The sequence below is a fragment of the Rana temporaria genome, chromosome 11, assembly GCF_905171775.1.
Source record: "Rana temporaria chromosome 11, aRanTem1.1, whole genome shotgun sequence".
Lineage (NCBI taxonomy): Eukaryota > Metazoa > Chordata > Amphibia > Anura > Ranidae > Rana > Rana temporaria.
Genome location: NC_053499.1, coordinates 86,875,941 through 86,901,514, shown reverse-complemented (window position 1 = coordinate 86,901,514; position 25,574 = coordinate 86,875,941). Strand labels below are relative to the sequence as shown.

Genomic DNA, 25,574 nt, shown 5'->3' with positions numbered 1-25,574 from the left:
ATTACATTTACTGTTTAATGATACGTGGTATTTTTATGGCACTATTATGTTTTTTTTTAAACGCTCCCCCAGATTGTTTATTTTGGGGACAAAACTTTATTCTATTCATGCATCCGATTTATTTATTTTTGCAGTTTTCACAAAGTCCATACCTTTTCCCCACTTTCTAACTTGTCGATTTTTTTTTTTTTTTTTTTTTTTTTTTTTTTTTTGAATTTTAAACCTGATTTTTATTGGGAATGCAGATCACCCTTACAAGGCATGGTCCAATTTGCTGTTACAGAGATACTCTCTGGGTCTACCGTATGCTATGCTGTTTCTAGTATTAGTAGCCAGTTGAGTAAGAGGTGTTGTATATCCAAATTAATAGGTTCTTGAACTTTATTCCTTGCCCGTCTGTTACGAAATTCAGTAAAACGTATGTTTTGTATCTTTTTGTTTTCTTTCTGTATCGTGTAAATACGGTATTTATTGGCGTATAACACTCACTTTTTTACCCTGAAAATAGAGGGTATACTTGGTAGCAGCAGCAGCATGCATTTTTTGTATCGCCTGTCGTCATGGGGTTACAAATCAAAAATTCCCCTTTTATTATAATAATAATAATAATAATAAAAAAAAAAGCCGATAATCGCTACTATAAGGGGTTTGTTTTTACTGTGAAAAGGTGACAGTAATAGATTTTACCAGTCAGACATGAAGCTATATGAAAAATGGAAGTGAGATGTAAATGTTTATTATAGTAGTACTAAAAGCTGAGACTTGGACCGCCGCACGACTATATACGTCGACAGAATGGCATGGGGAGGCAGATTGGCGTACAGGTACGTCCCCTGCCTCCCAGCAGGTGGGGGCTCGATCGAGCCCCCCTTGCCCGCGGGGGTCGGTATCGCTTTAGGAGCGATTTGTGATGAGGGTGCTGCCATCGATTTGTGACCACCCCCTTACGATCTCTCCTGGCGAATCGGATGCTTCCCCTGCCTGTGAATTTTAAACTGATGCAGGAGGAAGTGATGTCCTCTCTCCTCGAGGCGGTCTTTTCGTCCAGAGATCGAGGAGAGAAGACATCAATAGTAAGTTGCACCAACACTACACTGACACAAGTACACATAGGCACACAACACCCCCGATCACCCCCTGCACCCCCAGTCACCGTGTCGCCGATTGCAGTGGTCATTTTTTTTACTGGTCACTGCATTTAGTGTCATTTTGTGACTGTAAAAAGTGTCGGGATATTGGTGTTGGGCCCCTTTTGGTCCAGGGTATCCCCCTAATCAAGTTTAACCCCTTGATAGCCCCCAGGTAACCCTTTCACCCCCTGTCGCCAGTGTCGCTAAGCAATCTTTTTTCTGATCGCTGTATTAGTGTCGCTGGTGACGCTAGGTAGCAAGTTGGTTATTTAGGTTCACTGCCAGGTTTTTATAGCGTCAGGTACCCCCATATACAACCTAATGCATGTTTTTACCCCCTGATTGCCCCCTAGTTAACCCTTTTACCAGTGATCACCATTTAAGTGTTATGGGTGACGCTGGTTAGTTTCCTTTTTATAGCGTCAGGGCACCCGCCATTTATTACGCAATAAAGATTTAATCCCCTGATCGCCCGGTGGGTGATATCAATTAGGTTTTAGTGTCAGATAGGGGCTGCGTCGCCCCAGGCAGCGTCAGGTTAGTGCCAGTAGCGCTAACGCCCATGCACGCAGCATACACTTCCCTTAGTGGTATAGTATCTGAACAGATCAATATCTGATCAGATCTATACTAGTGTCCCCAGCAGTTTAGGGTTTCCAAAAACGCATTGTTAAGGGGATCAGCCCAGATACCTGCTAGTACCTGCGTTTTGCCCCTCCACCCAGCCCACCCAAGTGCAGTATCGATCGGGTACTGTCGCCTACTAAACACATAACTGCAGCGTTCGCAGAGTCATGCCTGATCCCTGCGTTTGTTAACATTTTTTTTGGTAGTGTTTGATACAGTCGATGACAGTACCTGTGAATCTTGCTAGTGTACCAGTAAATTTAGAGGCCAAAATGGCAAATCTAAGGTACACTAGTGAAGAGGCCTACACGTTTCTGAGCATGACAGATAGGGAAGAGGAAGTCACTCATCTGTCAGATTCAGGCTCAGAATACGATCCTGTAGACAGCGGCTCCATGACAGATAGTTCTGACGATGAAGTTAAAGTCCCTGCCAAGGTCCGGAGTACCTGACCCTATTCTTCTTCTGTTGAGGTGCAAGAATCGCAGGGCTCTCGTATGGAGCAGAGAAGTACTAGCGCCGTTCTTCCTTCTGGTGAACTGGCAAGCACCAGCGGCCTAGTACACCCTGGTCGTACATCCAGCACTGCAGTAACACTTGGTGATGTGGTGAGTCCCATAAGTGCAGTTCAAGCTGGCAAGCAGAAGTAGTGTCCCACTGCCACCAAGAAGACAGACAGGCCCGTCGTGTCCTTCCTGCTGAATTTGCCAATCCTTATTGGATGCCCACCACTTCTGCAGCACCCGTACCTCCCCCATTCATTTTGTGGCACTTGATTTTTATTCACTGTTTTTCATGGAACATCTTTATATATCTATTGTGGACCAAACTAATTTGTATGCTGGTTAGTTCATCGCCGCTTGTCCCCAGTCCTCCCTTGCCAAAGAATGGAAACCAATTACGGTTTCCGATTTTTAAGACCTTTCTGGGCCTTTCCCTCGACATGGGCAGAGTTAAATTGAGTGAGCTGTGGTTATATTGGTCCACTAACCCAGCTTGCCATGTGCCCGTGTTCTCTGCTTCCATGACCAAGGCCCGATACAAGCAGATCTTGCGGTTCGTGCATTTCAACAACAATAAACTTTGTTGGCCTCGTAGAGACCCTGAATTCGATCAGCTCTACAAAATTCAGCCCCTCATAAACCACTTCAACAAACTTTTTGTAGCCTTGTATACTCCCCATCAATTTGTCTGCGTTGATGAGTTCCTGATTAAATTTTCTGGCCGCTTGTCTTTCAAACAGTACCTTCCCAGCAGGCCGCTTGTCTTTCAAACAGTACCTTCCCAGCAAGCGTGCCAGATACAGGGTCAAGATGTATAAGCCCTGTGACAGGGCCACAGGCTATACATGTAGTTTTATGGTTTATGAGGGAAAAGATAGTTGCGTAGAGCCCGAGAACTGTCCAGATTACATGGGGAGCGCTGGCAAGATGGTGTGGAACTTGGTGTCACCCTTATTCGGAAAGGGGTACCACTTATATGTTGACAATTATTACATGAGCGTGCCACCTTTTAGTCACTTGTTTGATCATCAGATTGGCGCATGTGGCACCATGCGACCTAATCGCCGGGGCTTACCCCAGTGGCTTGTAGATGCCCGTCTTAGGGGTAATAATTTGCTCGCTGTGAAGTGTAGGGATAATGAGAATGTTTTCGTTCTTTCCTCCCTTCACGCAGACACGTCAGTCCAAATTCGTACGGTGACTGGTGTTGTGGAGAAACCCCTCCGTGTCCATGAATATAACCAAAATATGGGAGGGGTGGACCTCAACGACCAGTTGTTGGCGCCGTATCTAGTTGCCTCTAAGGCCAGATGCTGGTACAAAAGTGTCTATATATTTCAACTAGCTTTGCTAAATGGTTTTGTGCTATACAAAGCTTCAGGACGGACTGGATCTTTCTGTAAATTCCAGGGAGATATTGTCCTAGCCCTCCTGTATCCAGGCGGTGCTGCACCTCACCATCCCCAACCAAATGCAGTAAGCTGGCTGCATGAGGCATTTTCTGTTGTACTCTGCCCTCCAGAGTACCCCTACCCAACGAGCCCCCCAAAGAAAATGTGTCTGTAGAAAGCGCGGATTTAGGCGTGACCCCCATTATTGTCCACGCTGTCCTAACAATCCTGGTCTTTGCATTGGTGAATGTTTTGAACGCTACCACACGCTAGTGCAGTGTTGGCTTAGGGTACAGCATTTCACAGACTAGGACACACTTACACAGGGTCTCCCAAGATGCCATCGCATTTTGAGAGACCCAAACCTGGAACCGAACAGTTGGTTACAAAAAAAGTGTTTTAATATTTTTGTTTATTTTTTACTTTTTTAAACAAAAATAGTGTTCTTCCCTCTGCTGTTTTACTGTATTCTATTCTGAAATGTTTTATTGTTTTATCATGCTTGCTTTTCAGTTATGTAATTTTTTAATACTTTGTTAACCATTTTTTTTTTGTTTTCTGGTACACCATTCAGCTGCAGCGCGGATTTATTCATCTTGACAGCAACACAGTTTGCTCCCACGATACATAAAGCCATGACTCCAGTGCTGTAGGAGATGATTTCACCACCACAGTTAAAAAAAAGAGCATATATTCCGAAGCATGGGGGCAGCAGGGGCGGAGGAGCGATCTGCTCCTAATGCGGTGTACATAAAGTCGAAATTCCGACGGAGGCATGCCCGTGGAAAAGTCAGACCGTGTGTACGAGACATAACTTTTGCGGGAGGATGCCCCCATGCTTCGGCATATATAAATGGTGCATATGTATGCCCATCATTAGAAGTGGGTGGATGAATGTAGGTATTCTAATGGTGGGCATAACCAGTGATCTTTTTTTTTTTTTTTTTTCTTTCAGCCAAAAGGCTGCATGGAAAAACAAAAATTACAATATATGCCCAACAAGGACCAGCAAAGTACTGGTAAGTTGCTGGACTTTGAATGGTAACACCAGAATGATGCCTGCGGGTTTAGGTATCATCTTGGTATCTTTCTTTTTAGCCAACGGTCGGCTTTCATGTAAAAGCAATTCTAGCGGCTAATTGGCCTCTAGACTGCTTTTACAAGCAGTGGGAGGGAATGCTCCCCCCCCCCCCACCTTCCATGGTTTTCTCTGGCTCTCCTGTCCCAACAGGGAACCTGAGAAGGCAGCTGGTGGTTCTGCCAGCTGACCATAGAGCTGATAAGACCAGAATGGCTCCAATCATCTCTATGGCCTAAGAAACTGGAAGCTACAAGCATTTTATGACTTGGATGTCGCCGGATATTAATGGCGCCATTGGGAAAGCAGTTTATCACACCGATCTTGGTGTGGTCAGATGCTTTGAGGGCAGAGGAGAGATCTAGGGTCTAATAGACCCCAATTTTTTAAAAAAGAGTACCTGTCACTACCTATTGCTAGCATAGGGGATATTTTACGTTCCCTGAGATAACAATAAAATGGTAAAAAAACAAACCAACATTTGAACAGTTTCAAAATAAAAAAGCAAAATGAATAATAAAAAAGCACCACTGTCGTGGCCCCCCGCTTTCATGCAGAAACGAACGCAAGCATCGGTCTGGCGTCATATGTAAACCGCAATTGCACCATGCATGTGGGTTATCGCCGCGAAGGTCAGATCGAGGGCAGTAATTGGCAGTAGACCTCTGTAAATCTAAAGTGGTAACCTGTAAAGGCTTTTAAAAATGTATGTAGTTTGACGCCACTGCGCGTTTGTGCACAATTTTAAAGCATGTTTTGTTTGGTATCCATGTACTCCCGCAAAAGATCATTTTTTTCATCAAACATTTGGGCAATATAGTGTGTTTTAGTGCATTAAAATAAAAACATTTATTTTTTCCCCCAAAAAATGCGTTTGAAACATCGCTGCGCAAATACTGTGTGAAAAAAATGCAACACCCACCATTTTAATCTGTAGGGCAGTTGCTTTAAAAATATATATGTTTGGGGGTTGAACCTAATTTTCTTGCAAAAAAAAAAGTTTTCATGTAAACAAAGTGTCAGAATGGGCTTTGTCTTCAAGTGGTTAGAGTGGATGATGTGTGACATAAGCTTCTAAATGTTGTGCATAAAATGCCAGGACAGTTCAAATATCCCCCCCTCCATATGACCCCATTTTGGAAAGTGGACACCCCAAGCTATTTGCTGAGAGGCATGTCGAGTCCATGGAATATTTTATATTTTGACACAAACTGTGTGAATATGACAAACTTCTTCTTTTTTTTTTTTTTTTGCACAAAGTTGTCACTAAAGGATATATTGCTCAAACATGCTGTGGGCATATGTGGAATTAAACCCCAAAATACATTCTGTTACTTCTCCTGGGTATGGGGATACCACATGTGTGAGCCTAGCTGCGTACTGGATCCCATAAACCAAGCACCGCCTTCAGGCTTTCTATGGGTGTAAATTTTTGATTTCACTCCTCACTGCCTATCAGTTTTAAAGGCCATGGAATGCCCAGATGGCATGACCCCGTTTTGAAAAGTAGACACCCCAAGCTATTTGCTGTGTGGTGTAGTGAGTATTTTGCAGATCTCGCTTTTGGTCAAAGTTTTTTTAAATTGAAATAAAATACATTTTTCTCCTATCACCTTCCAGGACAGCACATGAGGGCTCCTCCCTACAGGAAACACAATCAATTGACAGCTTGTTATAAGTCCCCACCCATCCTCTTGATCCCCAGTATTGATTGTGTTTCTCCCGAACACAGCGACGTGTTTGTTTTGTTTTAAAGCCCGGGGAGGGTCTAATGCAGGGGTCTCAAACTGGCGGCCCTCCAGCTGTTGCGAAACTACATATCCCATGAGGCATTGCAAGGCTGACAGTTACAAGCATGACTCCCACAGGCAAAGGCATGATGGGACTTGTAGTTTTGTAACAGCTGGAGGGCAGCTGGAGGGCCGCCAGTTTAAGAGCCCTGGTCTAATGGTACCCCTGTTTTAGGGAGGCCGGGGAAGCAGGGGCCTCCTGGGAGCAAATTCGCAGTGCGGCCACCTGGTCCAGTCAACATACTTTCCTGAAGCACTATGGTGTGGAAATGTTGTCACAGCAAGACTTGGCTTTCGGTCGGAAGGTCCTACAAGCTGTGGTCCCACCCTGAAGGTAGGCCTGTGGTTACTTGATTATCCTCTCAGGTGTGTCGTCCTTGAAGGTGGTAGGAGAAAACCTATGTTAGACTTACCGGTAACGGTATTTCTACGAACCTTCCAGGACGGTAGGCCTACTTCCCGGCCTAAGTGGAGGGATAAGCTAATGGCTAGGTGGCAAGTACCTATATGGAACAATGTCCCTTGTGAACCAGTTCAGGATTACTTTAATACATACTGGGGATCAAGGAGAAGGGTGGGGACTTAAAAAAAAAGCTGTCAATTTGATTGTGTTTCCTGTAGGGAGGATCCCTCATTTTAGGTGTGCCGTCCTGGAAGGTTCGTAGAAATACCGTTGCCGATAAGTCTAACGTAGGTTTTCTTTTCTTAATTAATTTTCAAAAACAAATGAGAGCTGTAAAATACTCACCATGCCTCTCTGCAAATAGCTTGGGGTGTCTACTTTCCAAAATTGGGTCATTTGGGGGGGGGTTTGTGCTATTTTGGCATTTTATGGCCTTCAAAACTAATAGGTGGTGAGGAGTGAAATCGAAAATGTGCGCCCTTAGAAATCGTGAAGGCAGTGCTTGGTTTTCGGGGCCCCCGTACACGATTAGGCTCCTAAAAAGTCCCATACATGTGGTATCCCCGTACAATTCCACATATAACCATGGCATGTGTGAGCAATATATCATTTAGTGACAAGTTTTTGTAAAATATATTTTTTTGTCATTATTTAATTTTGGTCTTAACATGCCTCTCGGCAATTTCCTTGGGGTGTCTACTTTCCAAAATGGGTGCCATTTTAGCACCTCAAGAAATGAGATAGGCAGTTATAATCTAAAAGCTGTGTAAATTCCAGAAAATGTACCCTAGTTTGTAGATGCTATACCTTTTGCGCAAACCAATAAATATTAGATTGCTGTACCGTGGTTTGAATAGCAACAGACTTCCCCGGTCTGCATGAAAGACCAGTTTGGTGCATGGCCTTAAAGGGGAGTTCCACCCACAATTTCACTTTTTAAATATAAATACCCCTGTAATACACAAGCTTAATGTATTCTAGTAAAGTTAATCTGTAAACTAAGGTCCGTTTTTGTTAGGTTGTTACAGCATTTAGATTATAATCTAGAAATAGACCGTGGTCATCTTAAGTGTGGGCATCATGAAGCCAGACTGTATGACTTCCTGGATTTCAGCTTTGCACATGCTCAGTGCACAAGCAATGTAATAGGTTTCAGTCAGGTTTGCAAGGACTACTGGGTAACATGATGCCTATCCCAGAAACCCTTGCAAATAGCCTAGGCAAATAAGGAGGATGAAGTAATGAAGGACTACAAAATAAAGGTATTTACAAGCAACAAATTAAATAAAAATTGTCCATTCTGAACACTATGAGATTAGAGCATGCAGCACAGACAAACATAAACAAATGGGTGGAACTCCACTTTAAGTATGTCTGCAATGCAGCCTTGCATACAGCTCCCTGTCTGTCCACTACCGTCAGTATCTGCGGTGGAGTTAAGCCCCATGATTTGACTGAAATGCTGGTCTGCAGATCAGATGTCCTAGGAGGTTCTGGCGGATTTCCTCTGCCAGTATTAGAGGCTTTGGAGCCTCACGGTTTGACATTATTGATCATGTCGTTTGGGGTGAGAGCACGGTGCTCCCACAACTCAAAAAGAATGGAGCTTTGCCCTAGGCCAGGGCCCTCCTATTTTCCGCTCACAATCGGTTTTTCCTCCTGTGGGTAAGCGTTCCCCGGGGCCGACAGGGTGCCACTAAGGGGGCTAAAGTATTCCTGTTTCTCGCACACAAAAACTTGCCTGCGTGAGAAATCTGCGGCGGCATGGAGGGTTGTTATCCCCGCCTGACTATGGGGTGGTGGGGGGGGTCCCCCTTGCGAGTTTGCGGCTCGGTGGGCCTCCCTACTTCAAACCAGTGGGTCTGGGAAGTGGTTTCATCAGGTTACAAGATGGAGTTTTACAGTCTGGGATGAGCTCTAAAAATTTGAAGCTCCCCTTTTTGGTCTGGCGTCGGCACCAGGAGTTTCTCCATGGTGCTGCGTCCGCAGCCTTCTTTTCCTCCTAAGGTAATTTCAGCTTTTCATCCCCATGAGGACATTGTAGTTCCATTTTTTGTGTCCCCATCTGTCGCATCCCAAGAGGCTGCGCTGCATTACTTGGACTTTGTCCGAACTCTGCAGGTGTAACGATCTGCTACTGCTCCGTTCCGGAGGTCGGACTCACTGTTTGTTTTTTGGCTGGTCTGAAGAAGGGCCTGAAGGTCTCAGCAGCCACCATCTCTCGGGTCAGACGGATCGCGATCAGGCTTTTTGCCCAAAAGGGGCGGGCGCCTCTTTCCTGTCACGGCGCATTTGACCAGGGCAATAGGTGCCTCTTTGACTTTCCGACATCAAGTGTCTTTTTCTCTTCCGTTCATGGACGGACACAGCAGCAATTGACCTTAGGGTATTATCCTTAATTTTAGGAGATTGACTAGGCAGAAATCAGCACTTTAAGTGTTAAAACACTTGACAGCACAGTACCTCCCAGGGGGCGGATCCCCCGGGTACATCCCTCACTCTGCCTTATGCAGCCCCATTTTTTTCTGCCTAGTGACAGTAGATGACATGGCTCTTCTGGGCCCATGTGCTCTAGAGGATTTTCAGCGATTTTTTTTTTTTTTTTTTCCGTTTTTTTTTTTTTTTTTTCTGCATTTTTTGGATCCTGGGATCTACAATCAACTGCCGACTGGGTGACAGGCTGGATCCTCGATTCTTGTAGTCCCCCCTTGTTCGGCCATCGAGCGTGTGCCGGCCACGTCATGCCCGTTGCTCCAGGGGTGGTCGGTGAGCTATACACTCCAGGGCACACATATGACTAATCTCTATGGCCGTGTCAGTGTGCCGGGCTGACAGCCATGCCGTAACTGCGTGGTCAATGGTTCTGTCTGGATTGCCTCCAGCCGGTGGTCGCAGGACGGGTAAGTAGCATTCCCCTTGCCGTGGCATGGTGGTTCGGCTGGTGCATTCCTGGGGAGGTCGATCGGGGGTCTTCTACCCTGGGGGGCTTTGTCCGGTGGCTGGGGGCTGCGGCTGCTGTTGGGGGGGGTGCTGTGTGCTTTTTTTATTGCTGCCGTGTGTGCGGGGGGGGGGGGACCTACAGGGGTCCTACATGTTGGCTGTTTTACAGTGTGTTTGGCGCCGTTTTTGTGTTTTGCAATGTGCTCGGCCGCCATTTTGCCGGTGACGGCTGCTTTTAAAAACGATCGGCGGCCATTTTCTTGTAGTCCGCATGCTTATTTTTGCATGTCAGCGGCCATTTTGGATGAGTTTTGCGGCCAGAATAACGGCGCGAATGGCTGCAGCACACTCCCGCAGGGACGGCACGGACAGCGCTCTGGGCAGTGACAGCAGCAGTACAGCCTGGTCGGGTGTTGAGTCCTCTGGGGGGTTCCCTGCTCTCTGTTGCGGCCGGGAGGGTGGCCTGTGGGTCTTGCCTTGCAGTACAAGGGTGGCAGTGGGTCAACATGGCGTCCGAACCGGAGGCTTCTCCTCCAGACATGCCGGATTTAACCCTTAGTGCCCCTGTTCCTGCCACCTCCATGGATGCTATGACGGCAGTCCTTGAGGCGTTTGTTGCCAGGATTGAAGCGGCAAGTGGCCAGAAGGGGGGTAAAAAGCGATCCCTCCCTCCGTCGTCTTCTGGGGATGTCTCTGACGTGTCCAGACTGAACAAGGCTACCATGTTGCCTGTGGAAGGGGCTCCTGCTTTTAAGGACCCCGCAGAAAGGAGAGCTGAGGCTGTGGCCTGCTCCATGTTCACTGTGGTAGGGTCGGCGGTGAGACCGGTTTTGGCCAGGGCTCTAGTGTCGCAGCTTTTTGGGGCGTCTCTGGATGACATAAAAGATGCCACGGGAGGTAAAAGCACTCTGCTTCCACAGTTGGGTAAAGGTAAGGAGCCTCGGCGTAAGCAGGGGCCCTCCTTTACCGCCCCCAATCGGTTTTTTCGCCCGCCCGGTGCGACAGGTAAACGTTTCCATGGTGCCAAGGCGCCCCCTGAGGGGCAGAAGCGCCCCTGGTACCGCAAGCCCAACAAGCCTGCTTCCGCATGAAGGTCTGCCCCGCCCGTTTCTCGGGTGGGGGGCCGGCTTCGCGAATTTGTGGCTCGGTGGAGGTCTCTCCTTTCCGACCGATGGGTTTGCGAAGTAGTTTCCTCGGGGTACAAGATAGTTTCTCTCTTGTCCACCAAACAGATTTTTTCCTTCCAACCTTCAGCTTCCTCCGGAATGTCGGGGGGGCCCTGTCGGGGGCTGTTCAGGAGTTGCTGGTCAGGGGAGTGTTTGTGTCGGTTCCCTCAGTGGAACGGTTTCAGGGGTTTTACTCCAATCTGTTTGTAGTACCCAAGAAGGAAGGGGTCCGTCTAATCCTGGATCTCAAGGCCCTCAACTGTTTTGTCAAGGTGCAAAAGTTCAAGATGGAGTCGGTTCGCTCGGTAGTGGCGGCACTCCATCAGGGGTATTTTCTGGCGTCCTTTGATATCAAGGACGCGTACCTGCATATCCCCGTGTGCGCAAATCGCCAGAGATTTCTGCGCTTTGCGGTCAAGGGGGACCACTTTCAATTTGTGGCACTCCCTTTCGGCCTGGCCTCGGCACCATGGGTTTTCACAAAGGTGCTCGCTCCGATTCTGGCCCTGCTGAGGCAGCGCGGAATCGCTTTTGTAGGATACCTGGACGACCTTCTTCTGAGAGCTTCCTCAAGCTCAGAGTTAGAAGAGGATGTGTCTATCACCTGCCAGACCCTCTGAGAATTCGGTTGGCTACTGAATGTCCAAAAGTCAGTGTTGGTACCGTCTCAACGGCTGGAATATCTGGGGTTGGTCCTGGATTCCTCGGAGGCGAGAGTTTTTTTCCTTCCAACGGAAAAACTACAGACCCTGCAATCTGCGGTGCAGCGGTTGGCGACCCAGAAGTGGTCGTGGCTTCGCTTTTGCATGAGGGTCCTGGGTCTGATGGTGGCCTCTTTCGAGGCGGTTCCGTGTGCTCAATTCCACACTCGAGTGTTAGAGAGATTCTGACGCATTGGGACAAGCTCCCTTCGTCTCTGGATTACCAGATCCGGGTGAGCCGTCTGGTCAGGTCCTCCCTTATGTGGTGGGTGACATCTCAGGTGCTTCGGGCCGGGAAATCGTTTCTGCCGTGCCATTGGACAGTGGTCACGAAGTGGTCAGAAAAAAAGTAATGCAGGAACTACTTTGAAGTCTTGCCAGTCTGAATGGTAGTCATTGAAAACCATGAAGAATGACTTGTCATACGATTTTGCCGTCCAAAATCGTGCTACAAGTCGTATAAGTGTGAAAGTGGACTTGGGCTATTGGCATTTTTTGTTAAAAAAAAAGAGCAGGGCGCCATAGAGAATAAAATGGTGAGTGTTGCATATCAGGTGGTATTTTCAAAGCGTTTTTTTTTTTTATTAAACTTTTTTTTATTTTTTTTTATTTTTTTTGAAGAAAAAAAAAAATATGAATTCTATGGCACACATACACACTCTAATACCCATTTTTCTGGTGACATATAAAAAATTGTTACACTGAGTTAATAGATTCCAAGCATGTCATGCTTTAAAATTTGTCCGCCCGTGGGATGGTACCAAACTACAATACCTAAAAATCCCGATCTGGTAGACAGAAGAAAAATAGGATTTTCTCCTGTCCGCAAATGCGGATCTGAGCGGAGGTGGACGATTGCGGGTGTCAGCGGATGGTCATCCGCCGACACCCGTAATCACATAGGGACCAACGTATGTCCCGTTTTCATCCGCAACGAACGGATGGAAATGCGGACATACGGTCCGCACGTGTGAAAGGGCCCTAAATCCTACTGCCTGTAAAAGTAATCAAAGTACTTTTATCGACTTCTGGGAAAATAAATTATGCATTTAATTTCCTGACAGTTGAAACTGGGGACACTGGCTCTGTTGACACTAGTACTGGTATGGCGGCGATCAGGACACTGGCAGTGATTGAGGCGCTAGTTACATAGTTGGAGAGGTTGTGTCCGCCGGCCACCCGCGATTGCTCCACAGAGGCAGAAGGGGATCTGCCAATGTAAACAAAGCATGGGAGTACAGTGTGATCGTCTGTTCCTAGTGCTTTAGAACGGTGATCTCTCTGTACTCCGTCAGTCCACTCCCCCCCACAGTTAGAAAGCGCCTCCCTAGGACACAATTAACCCTTTGATCATCCCTGGTGTTAAACCCCTTCCCTGCCAATGTCATTTATGCAGTGGAGTTAAAATATGACAAACTAAAATGGCATTTTAGTCCAAAGGCTGGCTAAAAATAAAAAAATGTACGTCATTCACACTGGTGCCAGATGCTGTACGAGACTGTGGCCCTTTAGTATGGTTTCCAAACCCTGAAGATCCCCTCGGGGTCATGGAGAAGCCTGAATTCCTATTGGGCCCAGTGACAAGATAACGGAATAAAGGTTTTCCTGTCATTTGGATTTTCTGGCTATACACCACCTGCAGTGCTTGGCGCACAAGTGGCTGTATAGGTGGAAGGGTTATTTACATATTTGTTAATCTCCTTTATACTATAGTCTCTGCCTTCGGTGCAATATGTATTTACCTAGCGATATTGTATCACAGACGCAACTAGGTTGGCACAAAAGTTGAATTACACATGTTCTTATGGACCGGAAATTCAAATCGCCATTCGGGTGATTTATTTTTGGTAAAAAAAAAAAACATTTACTAAAGCAAAAAGTAAACGATATTGTGTTTTGTTTTTTTTGTTTTTTTTCCTTCAAAATTGTCGCTCATTTGTTTATATGGCAACATATAAAATGCCACCAAATGAAAGCTCGGTTTGTGGTGAAAAAAGGACGTCAATTTTTTGGGGGTACAACATCGTAGGACCACACAATTGTCAGTTAAAGCATTGCAGTGCCGTATTGCAAACAATGGCCCAGTCATTGAACAGCCAAATCTTCCAGGGCTGAAGCGGTTAACATTACTATACAGTACTTCTGGAAAATATTCAGTGCTTTTTACTTTTTCCACATTTTATGTTGCAGCCTTGTTCCAAAATATTAAATTCATTATTTTTCTCACAATTCTACAAACAATACCCCATAATGACAGTGAAAGAAGTTTATCTGAAATCTGCAAATTTATTAAAAATCACACGAACATAAGACCCCTATCACACTGGGTCGCTTTGCAGGTGCTATAATGCTAAAAATAGCGCTTGCAAAATGACCTTAAACAGCCGCTGCTGTTTCACCAGTGTGAAAGCCCAGAGGGCTTTTGGTTTTTTATTAAAGAATTTGCAGGGGTTTTAAACTACTTTCACATTGTCATTATGGGGTATTGTTTGTAGAATTTTGAGAAATAATCTCTAATAATGAATGTAGGGCCAAAACAACTAATCGATTATGAAATTAATCGATTAAAATTTTCATAATCGATTAATCGGCCAGTAACATACTGGGGTTAAAAAAACGAAAATTGGCCCTTTATAGTACAAAAAAGCAAATCGCTACTGCATTTATTACTTTCACTGTCCCATAGTAAAAAAATGAACCCCTTACAGTAGCGATTATTTGCTCTTTGTACTTATTTTTATTTTTTTAACTCCATTATGTTACTAAACATCTCAGGCCTGGGTTCACACCAGTGCTTTTTGCAGAAACACACTACAGATTATTTACATGTTTTCCTATGAGACACGTTCACATCCATGATATTTTTTCAGCTGCTGCGTATTTGGAAAGGGCAAGGACTTTTTTACGCAAAACGGTGCGATTTTTTTTTTTTTTATTTTGTTTAACCACTTAAGCCCCGGACCAATATGCAGCTTAATGCCCAGAGGTGTTTTTACAATTTGGCACTGCGCTGCTTTAACTGGTAATTGCGCGGTCATGCAATGTTGTACCGAAACGAAACTTGCGTCCTTTTCTTCCCACAAATAGAACTTTCTTTTGATGGTATTTGATTGCCTCTGCGATTTTTATTTTTTGCGATATAAACGGAAAAAAAAATATTTTTCTTAAAACAAAAAGTAAAAAAAATCGAATAAACAAAATTTTAGTCAAACATTTAGGCCAAAATGTATTCAGCCACATGTCTTTAGTAAAAAAAATCGCAATAAGCGTATATTTATTGGTTTTCGCAAAAGTTATAGCGTCTACAAACTAGGGTACATTTTCTGGAATTTACACAGCTTTTATTTTATGACTGCCTATCTCATTTCTTGAGGTGCTAAAATGGCAGTGCAGTACAAAACCCCCCCCAAATGACCCCATTTTGGAACGTAGACACCCCAAGGCAACTGCTGAGAGGCATGTTGAGTCCATTGAATATTTTTTTTTTTTTTGTGATTGAATAATGACAACATTTTTTTTTTTTTTTTACAATAAGTTGTCACTAAATGATATATTGCTCACACATGCCATGGTTATATGTGGAATTGCACCCCAAAATACATTCTGCTGCTTCTCCTGAGTACGGGGATACCACATGATTGGGACTTTTTGGGAGCCTAGCCGCGTACAGGGCCCCAAAAACCAAGCACCGCCTTCAGCATTTCTAAGGGCACAAATTTTTGATTTCACTCCTCACTACCTATCAAGGTTTCGAAGGACATAAAATGCCAAAATAGCACAAAACCCCCCCAAATTACCCCATTTTGGAAAGTAGACACCCCAAGCTATTTGCTGAGAGGCATGTCGAGTCCATGGAATATTTAATATTTTGACACAAGTTGCGGGAATATGACAAACTGATTTTTTTTTTTCACAAAGTTGTCACTAAATGATATATTGCTCAAACATGCCATTGGCATATGTGGAATTACACCCCAAAATACATTCTGCTGCTTCTCCTGAGTACAGGGATACCACAGGTGTGGGACTTTTTGGGAGCCTAGCCGCGTACGGGACCCCGAAAACCAATCACCGCCTTCAAGATTTGTGTGAGTGAAATCAAAGATTTATGTCCTTAGAAATCTTGAAGGTGGTGATTGGTTTTCTGTGTCCCGTGTGCGGCTAGGCTCCCAAAAAGTCCCACATATGTGGTATCCCCGTACTCGGGAGAAGCAGCGGAATGTATTTTTGGGTGCAATTCCACATATGCCCATGGCATGTGTGAGAAATATATAATTTAGTGACAACGTTTTGTAAATTTTTTTTTTTTTTGGTCATTATTCAATCACTTGAGGCCAAAAAATTAAATATTCCATGGACTCAACATGCCTCTCAGCAAATAGCTTGGGGTGTCTTCTTTCCAAAATGGGGTCATTTGGGGGGGGTTGTGTGCCATCTTGGCATTTTATGGCCTTCAAAACAGTAATAGGTAGTGAGGAGGGAAATCAAAATTGTATGCCGTTAGAAATCTTGAAGGCGGTGCTTGGTTTTCGGGGCCCCGTACGCGGCTAGGCTCACAAAGTCCCACACATGTGGTATCCCCGTACTAAGGAGAAGCAGCAGAATGTATTTTGGGGTGCAATTCCACATATAACCATGGCATGTGTGAGCAATATATCATTTAGTGACAACTTTGTGCAAAAAAAAATCAGTTTGTCATATTCTCGCAACTTGTGTCAAAATATAAAATATTCCATGGACTCGACATGCCTCTCAGCAAATAGCTTGGGGTGTCTACTTTCCAAAATGGGGTCATTTGGGTTTTTTTTGTGCTATTTTGGCATTTTATGGCCTTCGAAACTGTGATAGGTAGTGAGGAGTGAAATCAAAAATTTACACCCTTAGAAAGCCTGAAGGCGGTGATTGGTTTTTGGGGTCCTGTACGCGACTAGGCTCCCAAAAAGTCTCACACATGTGGTATCCCCGTACTCAGGAGAAGCAGCAGAATGTATTTTGGGGGTGTAATTTCACATATGCCCATGGCATGTTTGAGCAATATATCATTTAGTGACAACTTTGCGCAAAAAAAAAAATATTTTTCCCGCAACTTGGGTCAAAATATAAAATATTCCATGGACTCGAGATGCCTCTCAGCAAATGGCTTGGGGTGTCTACTTTCCAAAATGGGGTCATTTGGGGGGGGGGGGGGGGGTTTGAATTGTCCTGGCATTTTATGCACAACATTTAGAAGCTTATGACACACATCACCCACTCTTCTAACCACTTGAAGAAAAAGCCCTTTCTGACACTGTTTACATAAAAACATATTTTTTTTTTTTGCAATAAAGTTAAGTTGAACCCCCAAACATATATTTTTTTAAAGCAAAGGCCCTACAGATTAAAATGGTGGGTGTTGCAATTTTTTTTCCACACTGTATTTGCGCAGCGTTTTTTCAACGGCATTTTTTGGGGAAAAAATACACTTTTTTTATTTTAAAGCACTAAAACACACTATATTGCCCACATTATTGATGAAATAAAAATGATGATCTTAGGCCGAGTACATGGATACCAAACACGACATACTTTAAAATTGCACACAAACGCGCAGTGGCGACAAACTACATACATTTTTAAACGCCTTTACAGGTTACCACATTAGATTTACAGAGGAGGTCTACTGCTAAAATGACTGCCTTTGATCTGCCCTTCGCGGTAATACCTCACATGCATGGTGCAATTGCTGTTTACATATGACTCCAGACCGACACTTGCGTTCGCCTTTGCGCAAGAGCAGGGGGGGACAGGGATGCTTTTTTTTTTTTTTTTTTTTAAATATATATTTATTTCGCTTTTTTTATTTTATTTGCAAACTGTTCCTTCCATTTTATTTTTTACCATTTTTATTGTTATCTCAGGGAATGTAAATATCCCTTATGATAGCAATAGTTAGTGACAGGTACTCTTTTAAAAAAAAAAAAAAAAATGGGGTCTATTAGACCCTAGATCTTTCCTAGATCTTGCCCTCAAAGCATCTGACCACACCAAGATCGGTGTGATAAAATGCTTTCCCATTTTCCCAATGGTGCTGTTTATATCCGGGGGGGGGGGGGGACATTCCCTCCCACTGAATGTAAAAGCAGTCTAGAGGCTAATTAGCTGCTAGGACTGCTTTTACATGAAAGCCGACCGCTGGCTGAAAAGAATGATACCAAGATGATGCCTAAACCCACAGGCATCATTCTGGTATAACCATTCAAAGTCCAGCAACATACCAGCACGTTGATGGTTCTTGTTGGACATGTATTGTAATCTTTTTTTTTTTTTTTTTTTCATGCATCCTGTTGGCTGAACAAAAAAAAAGATTGATCGGTGGGTATGCCTACCATTAGAATACCTCCCTTCATCCACCCACTTCTAATGATGGGCATACATGCACTATTTATATATGCCGAAGTATGGGGGCATCCTCCCGCAAAAAAGTTATGCCGCGTACACACGGTTGGACTTTTATATGCCGCGTACACACGGTCGGACTTTTCTATGCCGTGTACACATGGTCAGACTTTTCCACGGGAAAGCCTCCGTAGGAATGTCAACCGTATGTATGCGGCATTAGGAGCAAAATCGCTCCTCCGCCCCTAATGCCCCCATGCTTCGGCATATATGCTCTTTTTTTAACTGGGGTGGTGAAATCACCTCCTACAGCGTTGGAGTCGCGGCTTTCTATATCGTGGGAGCAAACGTTGTTGCTGTCACGCTAAATAAATCCGCGCTGCAACTGAATGGCGTACCTGCTAAGCAAATGATGGTTAACATTAAAACAAAGTAACATTACAGTATAACAGTAAGATCATACCATACCTGCAAAGCAAATACCAAAAAAAAAACCATAGTAAAAAAAAAAAACATTTAACGCAACCTGTACCTAAAATATATATATGCCGAAGCATGGGGGCATCCTCCCGCAAAAAAGTTATGCCGCGTACACACGGTCGGACTTCTCCACGGGCAAGCCTCCGTCGGAATTTCGACCGTATGTACGCGGCATAAAAAGTTATGCCGCATACACACGGTCAGACTTTTCCACGGGCAAACCTCCGTAGGAATGTCGACCGTATATACGCGGCATTAGGAGCAAAATCGCTCCTCCGCCCCTAATGCCCCCATGCTTCAGCATATATGCTCTTTTTTTAACTGTGGTGGTGAAATCACCTCCTACAGCACTGGAGTCGCGGCTTTATATATCGTGGGAGCAAACGCTGTTGCTGTCAAGATAAATAAGTCCGCAACAGCTGAATGGCGTACCTGAAAACAGTAAAGTAAATTACATACCTGAAAAGCAAGCATGAAAAAACATAACAATAAAACTTTGCAGAATAGAATACAGTAAAAAAGAGCAGAACAATAGAGAGAGAATAGAGAGGGAATAGAGAGGGAGAGAACAATAAAACGACAACTATTTTTGGTTTTTATAATTTTTTTTGTGTTTTTTATTTTTTACTTTCTTTTTTAACACTTTTTTTTTAACTGTAACTGAACTTTCCGGATCCAGGTTTGGGTCTCTCAAAATGCGATGACATCTTGGGAGACCCTGTGTAAGTGTGCCTAGCCTGTGAAATGTTTCACCCTACGCTAATAATCAACGTGTGTGTGTGTGTGTGGAAGCGTTCAAAACATTCACCAATACAAAGACCAGGATCGGCAGGACATTGGGGACAAAAATAACGGGTGTCACGCCTAAATCCGCGCTTGGTACAGACACGACATTTTCTTTGGGGGGTTCGTTGGGTAGGGGTACTCTCGAGGGCATATGAAAAATGCCTCTCATGCAGTCGGCTTACTGCATTTGGTTGGGGATGGAGAGGTACAGTACCGCCTGGATACAGGAGTTCTGTGAAGATATCCCTCTGAAATTGAAGGAAGGATCCAACCTGTCCTGAAGCTCTGTATAAGACATGAGCATTCAGTAGAGTCAATTGAAATAAATGTAGAGACACTTTTTTGTACTAGCGTCTCGTCTTACGGGCAATATGATACGGCGCCATCAACTGGTCGTTGAGGTCCACTCCTCCCATGTTAAGGTTATATTCGTGGACAAAGAGGGGTTTCTCCACAACACCAGTTGCCGTACGAATTTGTACTGTCGTGTCTGCGTGAAGGGTGGTAAGAACGAAAACATTCCTATTGTCCCGCCACTTCACAGCGAGCAAATTCGCTGGGGAAAGCCCCGGCTATTAGGTCGCACGGTGCCACATGCTCCAATCTGTTGATCAAACAAGTGACTAAAAAGTGGCACGCTGCTGTAAAAATTGTCCACATACAAGTGGTACCCCTTTCCGAATAAGGGTGACACCAAGTCCCAAACAATCTTGCCAGCGCTCCCCATGTAATCTGGGCATCCTTCCGGCTCTACCTCACTATCTTTGCCCTCATAAACCCTAAAGCTCCATGTGTAGCCTGTGGCCCTGTCACAAAGCTTATAGAGCTTGACCCCGTATCTGGCACGCTTGCTGGGAAGGTACTGTTTGAAAGACAAGCGGCCAGAAAATTTAATCAGGGACTCATCAACGCATACAACCTGCTGGGGATTAAACAAGGCTGCATAACATTCGTTGAAATGGTTTATGAGGGGCCGAATTTTGTAAAGCCGGTCAAATTCAGGGTTTCCACGTGGACGACAAAGTGCATTGTCACTGAAATGCAGGAACCGCAGGATCGCCTCGTATCGACTCCTGGCCATGTGAGCAGAGAATATGGGCATATGGTCAATTGGATGTGTGGACCAATACATCCACAATTCCGGAAATTTGTGTATGCCCATGTTGAGGGTAAGCCCCAAAAAGGTCTTAAATTCGGAATCCTCAAGAGGTTTCCATTCTTTGGCAAGGAGAGACTGGGGATTAGCGGCGATGTAGGTACCAGTATTAAATTAGTCTGGTCCACAATAGATCTATAGAGATCTTCCGTGAAATACAGCGAATAAAAATCAAGTGGCATAAAATTCGCTGTATCCACCTGATACACTGGAGCCAGTGAATGGGGGAAGTACGGGTTCTGCAGAAGTGGTGGGGACCCAATCAGGCTAGGCAAATTCTACAGGAAGGGCACTATGGGAACGACGGGCCTGTCTCTGTCTTCTTCTTGGTGGCAGCGGGACACTACTCGTGCTTGCCACCTCGCCAGCTTGAACTGCACTTATGGGACTCGCCACGTCACCACCTCTTACTGCAGTGCTGGATAAACGACCAGGGTGTACTAGGCCGCTGGTGCTTGCCAATCCACCAGAAGGAATAGCGGCGCTAGTACTTCTCTGCTCCATACAAGGGTCCTGCGGTTCTTGCTGCTCAACAACATGAGAATGGGATCGGGTACGCCTGGCCTTAGCAGGGACCTCAACTTCGTCGTCAGAGCTATCTGGCATGGAGCCGCTGTCGTAAACAGGTTCATATTCTGAGCCAGATTCTGACAGATGCGTGACCTCCTCCTCTTCACTATCTGTCATGCTCATGAACAACAAGGCCTCTTCATCAGTGTACGTTCGCTTTGCCATTTTGGACTCTAAATTTAGTCATACGCTGGTGATGATTCACAGGTAAAAAAAGCACCTGACACTGTGACACTGTGACAGGGGGTGATCGGGGGGGGGGGGTTTATGTACCTATGTGTGCTGTGTCAGTGTTGTGCTTGGTGCAACTTACAGTACAGACGTCTTCTCTCCTCTGGATCCCGACTGAAAAGACCGTCAGAGGGGAGAAAACGTCACTTCCTCCCTGCCTCTGTTTACAGTTACACAGGCAGGGCGGGCTGGAGGACTCTGATTGGCGGGCAGCGATCGCGAGGGGGTGGCTGGAAACCAATAGCCGCCCCCTCATCCCGGATCGCCCGCACACCGTTCCCGGCCGTCGCATGTACCCGAGGGGGTCCCGATCGGACCCCCGACCCTGGTAAAGGCAAGGACGTACATGTACGCCCATTTGCCTGTACGTGCCGTTCTGTGGACGTACATATACATGCGGCGGTCGGGAAGTGGTTAATATACTTCAATGGAGAAGCTGCAGAAAAGCATGTAATGTGTTTTTGCGGCAATTTGTGTTTTGTAATCTGCCCAACAACAAATTGGCCCAAAAAAATGTAAAAATGCAAAAAAATAAATTTTGTAAGGCTATTATCCGATTAATCGAAACAATAATCGGCCAACTAATCGATTATGAAAATAATCGTTAGTTGCAGCCCTAAATGAATGTAATACATTTTGGAATAAGGCTGTAACATAACATTGTAGAAAAGTGGAGCGCTGTGAATACTTTCCAAATGCACTGTAACGTTTACCTATTAAAATTTGGTTGTTTTTCTCTACCTCCCTACCGTGAGTTGTCTTTGGCTAGTGACATGTTGCTTATAAAACTCCTACTTGCGTACTGCTGGCTGACATTTTCTGCCAGCAATGCAAGCTAATCATTTGCCATCTTAACTATTGCCCCATTTTTCAGAAACACAGCCACCGAAACTTTAGCACCTGGATTGCCATGAATTATTTACAGCTGACATTCTGAACTTCCTTAATTATGTGCTCATTCCAGGAGTTCCCCACAAGGAATGACCCCCACTTTGCAATGGAAGATTGCAGGTTCTTGCAAGCAAAAACATTGGGTAGACAATGGTGAATTAGCCACAGGCCCTGAGGGAAGCTCATAGTTTCTCCTTGTTGTTGGCTCGTTCAAGTCCTAATGCCTGTTCTGCTTATCAGGTTACATGTGCCTTTTTACTAATTTTGTCTCTTCCTTGCTCCATATCTAGAAAATGCTCTGTATAGCTAGTCCCACCATTTTTCAGTGTCTTTTAGCTTCTGTTTTGAGCACATGTACAATATCTCACATGAACTTAATGTCTAAACCGCTGGCAACAAAAGTGAGTACACCCCTAAGCGAAAGGGGTGTCATGTGACTCGTTGGTGTTACAAGGTCTCAGATGTGAATTGAGGGACAGGCGTGTTAATTTCTTTCTCTTTCTTTCTTTCTCTTTCTCTCTCTTTCTCTCTTTCTTTCTTTCTCTCTCTTTCTCTCTCTCTTTCTTTGTCTCTCTCTTTCTTTTTCTTCTCCTTTTTCTTTTTTTCTTTCTTTCTCTCTCTCCCCTCTCTCTCTCTCTCTCTCTTTCTCTCTCTCTCTCTCTCTCTCTCTCTCTCTCTTTCTCTCTCTCTTTCTCTCTCTCTCTCTCTCTCTCTCTCTCAAATTGTAGCAAAAGGCAATTTCTTCAGTATTGTCACATGAAAAGATTGAATTTACAAAAATGTGAGGGGGTGTACTCTTGTGAGATACTGTAATTCTTGGAGCTAGATCACAAAATCATAGTATTCCTATCTGACGTTCATCTATGAAGATCTACACAAGTTTTGGATTAAAAGCTTCTGCCACCTGCAAAATGTCATTTGGATTGAGTCACTGTCTGCATATTCTACTCAGTGTAAGTTGGCTTTATTGCACAGCTGAAACATTTATACTGTAGAGATTTCACTTCAGTTTTTGATTAAAAAGGAAGAAAACTACTCCAGCCCCCTGCTCCAGCTCGCTTACAGATGTGCAGCATGCGACCTGTCTAAGGCAGTATTTGCTGCCACTAGGTCTGATCTTTCAGAGGCTCACAAGAGAGCCATCAGCCGTAGGCCTAGCTTCCCTTGGTTATTTTTATGGGCTCGCTCACTGTAGCAGAAGTCAAGGTGGATGAGTGCATTCTGGGAAAGGAGGCTCAAGCTTTTGTGCCACCACTATTTAGGGAAGATGCTTCTTTAGGCTCTCGCCATATGCAGCGATCAAGGCAGTGGGGTAGATAGGCCTAGTGCTGCAAATTCCAAAATGCACAAAAAGAGAAGCTTTTTTGTTAATAGCTTTTTCCTAATATGGATCACTGATGTGTGTGAGTGCTGGGCTTCCAGAAATTAGTTGATTTTGTTGGATCTACCACTAAGAGCAGATGAACAAAGATATTTTTTTCTAACTGTCCCATCAACAGTATGCAGCTGGCACATTTTTGCAGTTCTCTACTCTTCATTTGATCACACTTTCAACCCCTACCCCTTGCTGATTTACTTTCTAATCCCAAACAAATTCTGCAGTTCGTTCTGCACTCCTGTGAACCGTTTTCAACCAACAGTAGGCTAAAGCCCACTATCTTCAGAGCCAGTACAGGTTGGGGAAAGATTGCATCCATTAGGCCCAATTCACACCTGAACGTTTTGTAGCTTGAAGCTACAAAATGCTGATGGGGAAAAAAATCCATTCTCTTTGGAGATAGATCACATTTCCTCTCCAAAACGCCTGAAGCTCAAACAAGTTCTGGAACTTTTTTTTAGGCAGATTACAGGCATTTCTGCCTTTTACGTTGGTGACCTTTTGACCTGTACAAAATGGCGGCAGAAACGCATGACTTTCTGCCTAAAAACTCTATGCTCAGGTGTGATTGGGGCCTACGGTCAGGATCCACCTAGAACCCTCACCTGGCTCAGCCTCTCAACAAGCCACTGAAAGCCTGAGCTAGCCGCTTCCGCCTCTCTCCACATCCCAGTGCTCTAGTAAGGACTGGGGGGGACCGAGTGTTAAAGATTTTCTTTAATCTAATATTCATCTATTACCAATATTAACAAATGAATGGAGTTGGGTCTTTGAGAATAATGGACTTGAATACATTTAAATTATTTATATTTGTGTCTGGATATGGAAAAGTGAAATATATAAACTTTTAGAATTCTGTAAGTATATAGTTCATTTAAGCTTCAAATGCTTTTTTATGGTAAGAACTGGCATGTGGTTGCCATTAGTCAATGGTTTACTTCTACCATCCTCCCATCGTAAGAGATGAGGTTACATCAAGACACAAAGTTCTAGTATGTTAACTAAGAATATAGTTTGTTCTTTAGACTACAGTATTTCTATGTATATGTATTGTGGTATGTGTATGTATATTATATTATTATTATATATATATATATATATATATATATATATATATATATATATATATATATATATATATATATATATATATATATATATATATATATATATATATATATATATATATATATATATACACATACACACACATACACACATACACACACATACACACACATACACACACACACACACATACACACACATACACACACATACACACACATACACACACATACACACACATACACACACATACACACACATACACACACATATACACACATATACACACATACACACACATACACACACATATACACACATACACACACACACACTATATAATATACATACATACATACATACATACATACATACATACATACATACATACATACATACATAATATAATATACATACATACATACAATTGATGCCCCATCCTTAGGAATTTTAGATACCGAACAACTCCCTTCTGAAGGATATTTGAATTTGACGGGTTTTTTGTAGAACCACAAGGCAAATATGAACTTAAACCACTTGCTTACTGGGCACATATACCCCCTTCCTGCCCAGGTGAAATTTTAGCTTTCAGCACTGTCAAGCTTTGAATGACAATTGCGCGGTCATGCGATGTGGCTCCCAAACAAAATTCACGTCCTTTTTTTCCCCCCCACAAATAGAGCTTTCTTTTGGTGGTATTTGATCACATTTGCGGTTTTTATTTTTTGCGCTATAAACAAAAATAGAGTGACAATTTTGAGAAAAACACAATTTTTTTGCTATAATAAATATCCCCAAAAACATTGCGGCCGCCAGGCACGCGCATCGGCACCTGAATAAGAAACTTATCGACGCTATTTTTATATTTTACAATTGATGATATTCATGTGACATTTTATGTGACATTTTA

General features: G+C 44.0%; 1 protein-coding gene across 4 annotated transcripts in view; it reads left to right on the top strand.

The window, feature by feature from the left end:
- Positions 1–25,574, top strand: part of NUTF2 (nuclear transport factor 2) — a 257,157-nt gene that overhangs the window by 100,718 nt on the left and 130,865 nt on the right. The gene's annotated exons all lie outside the window — the stretch shown is intronic.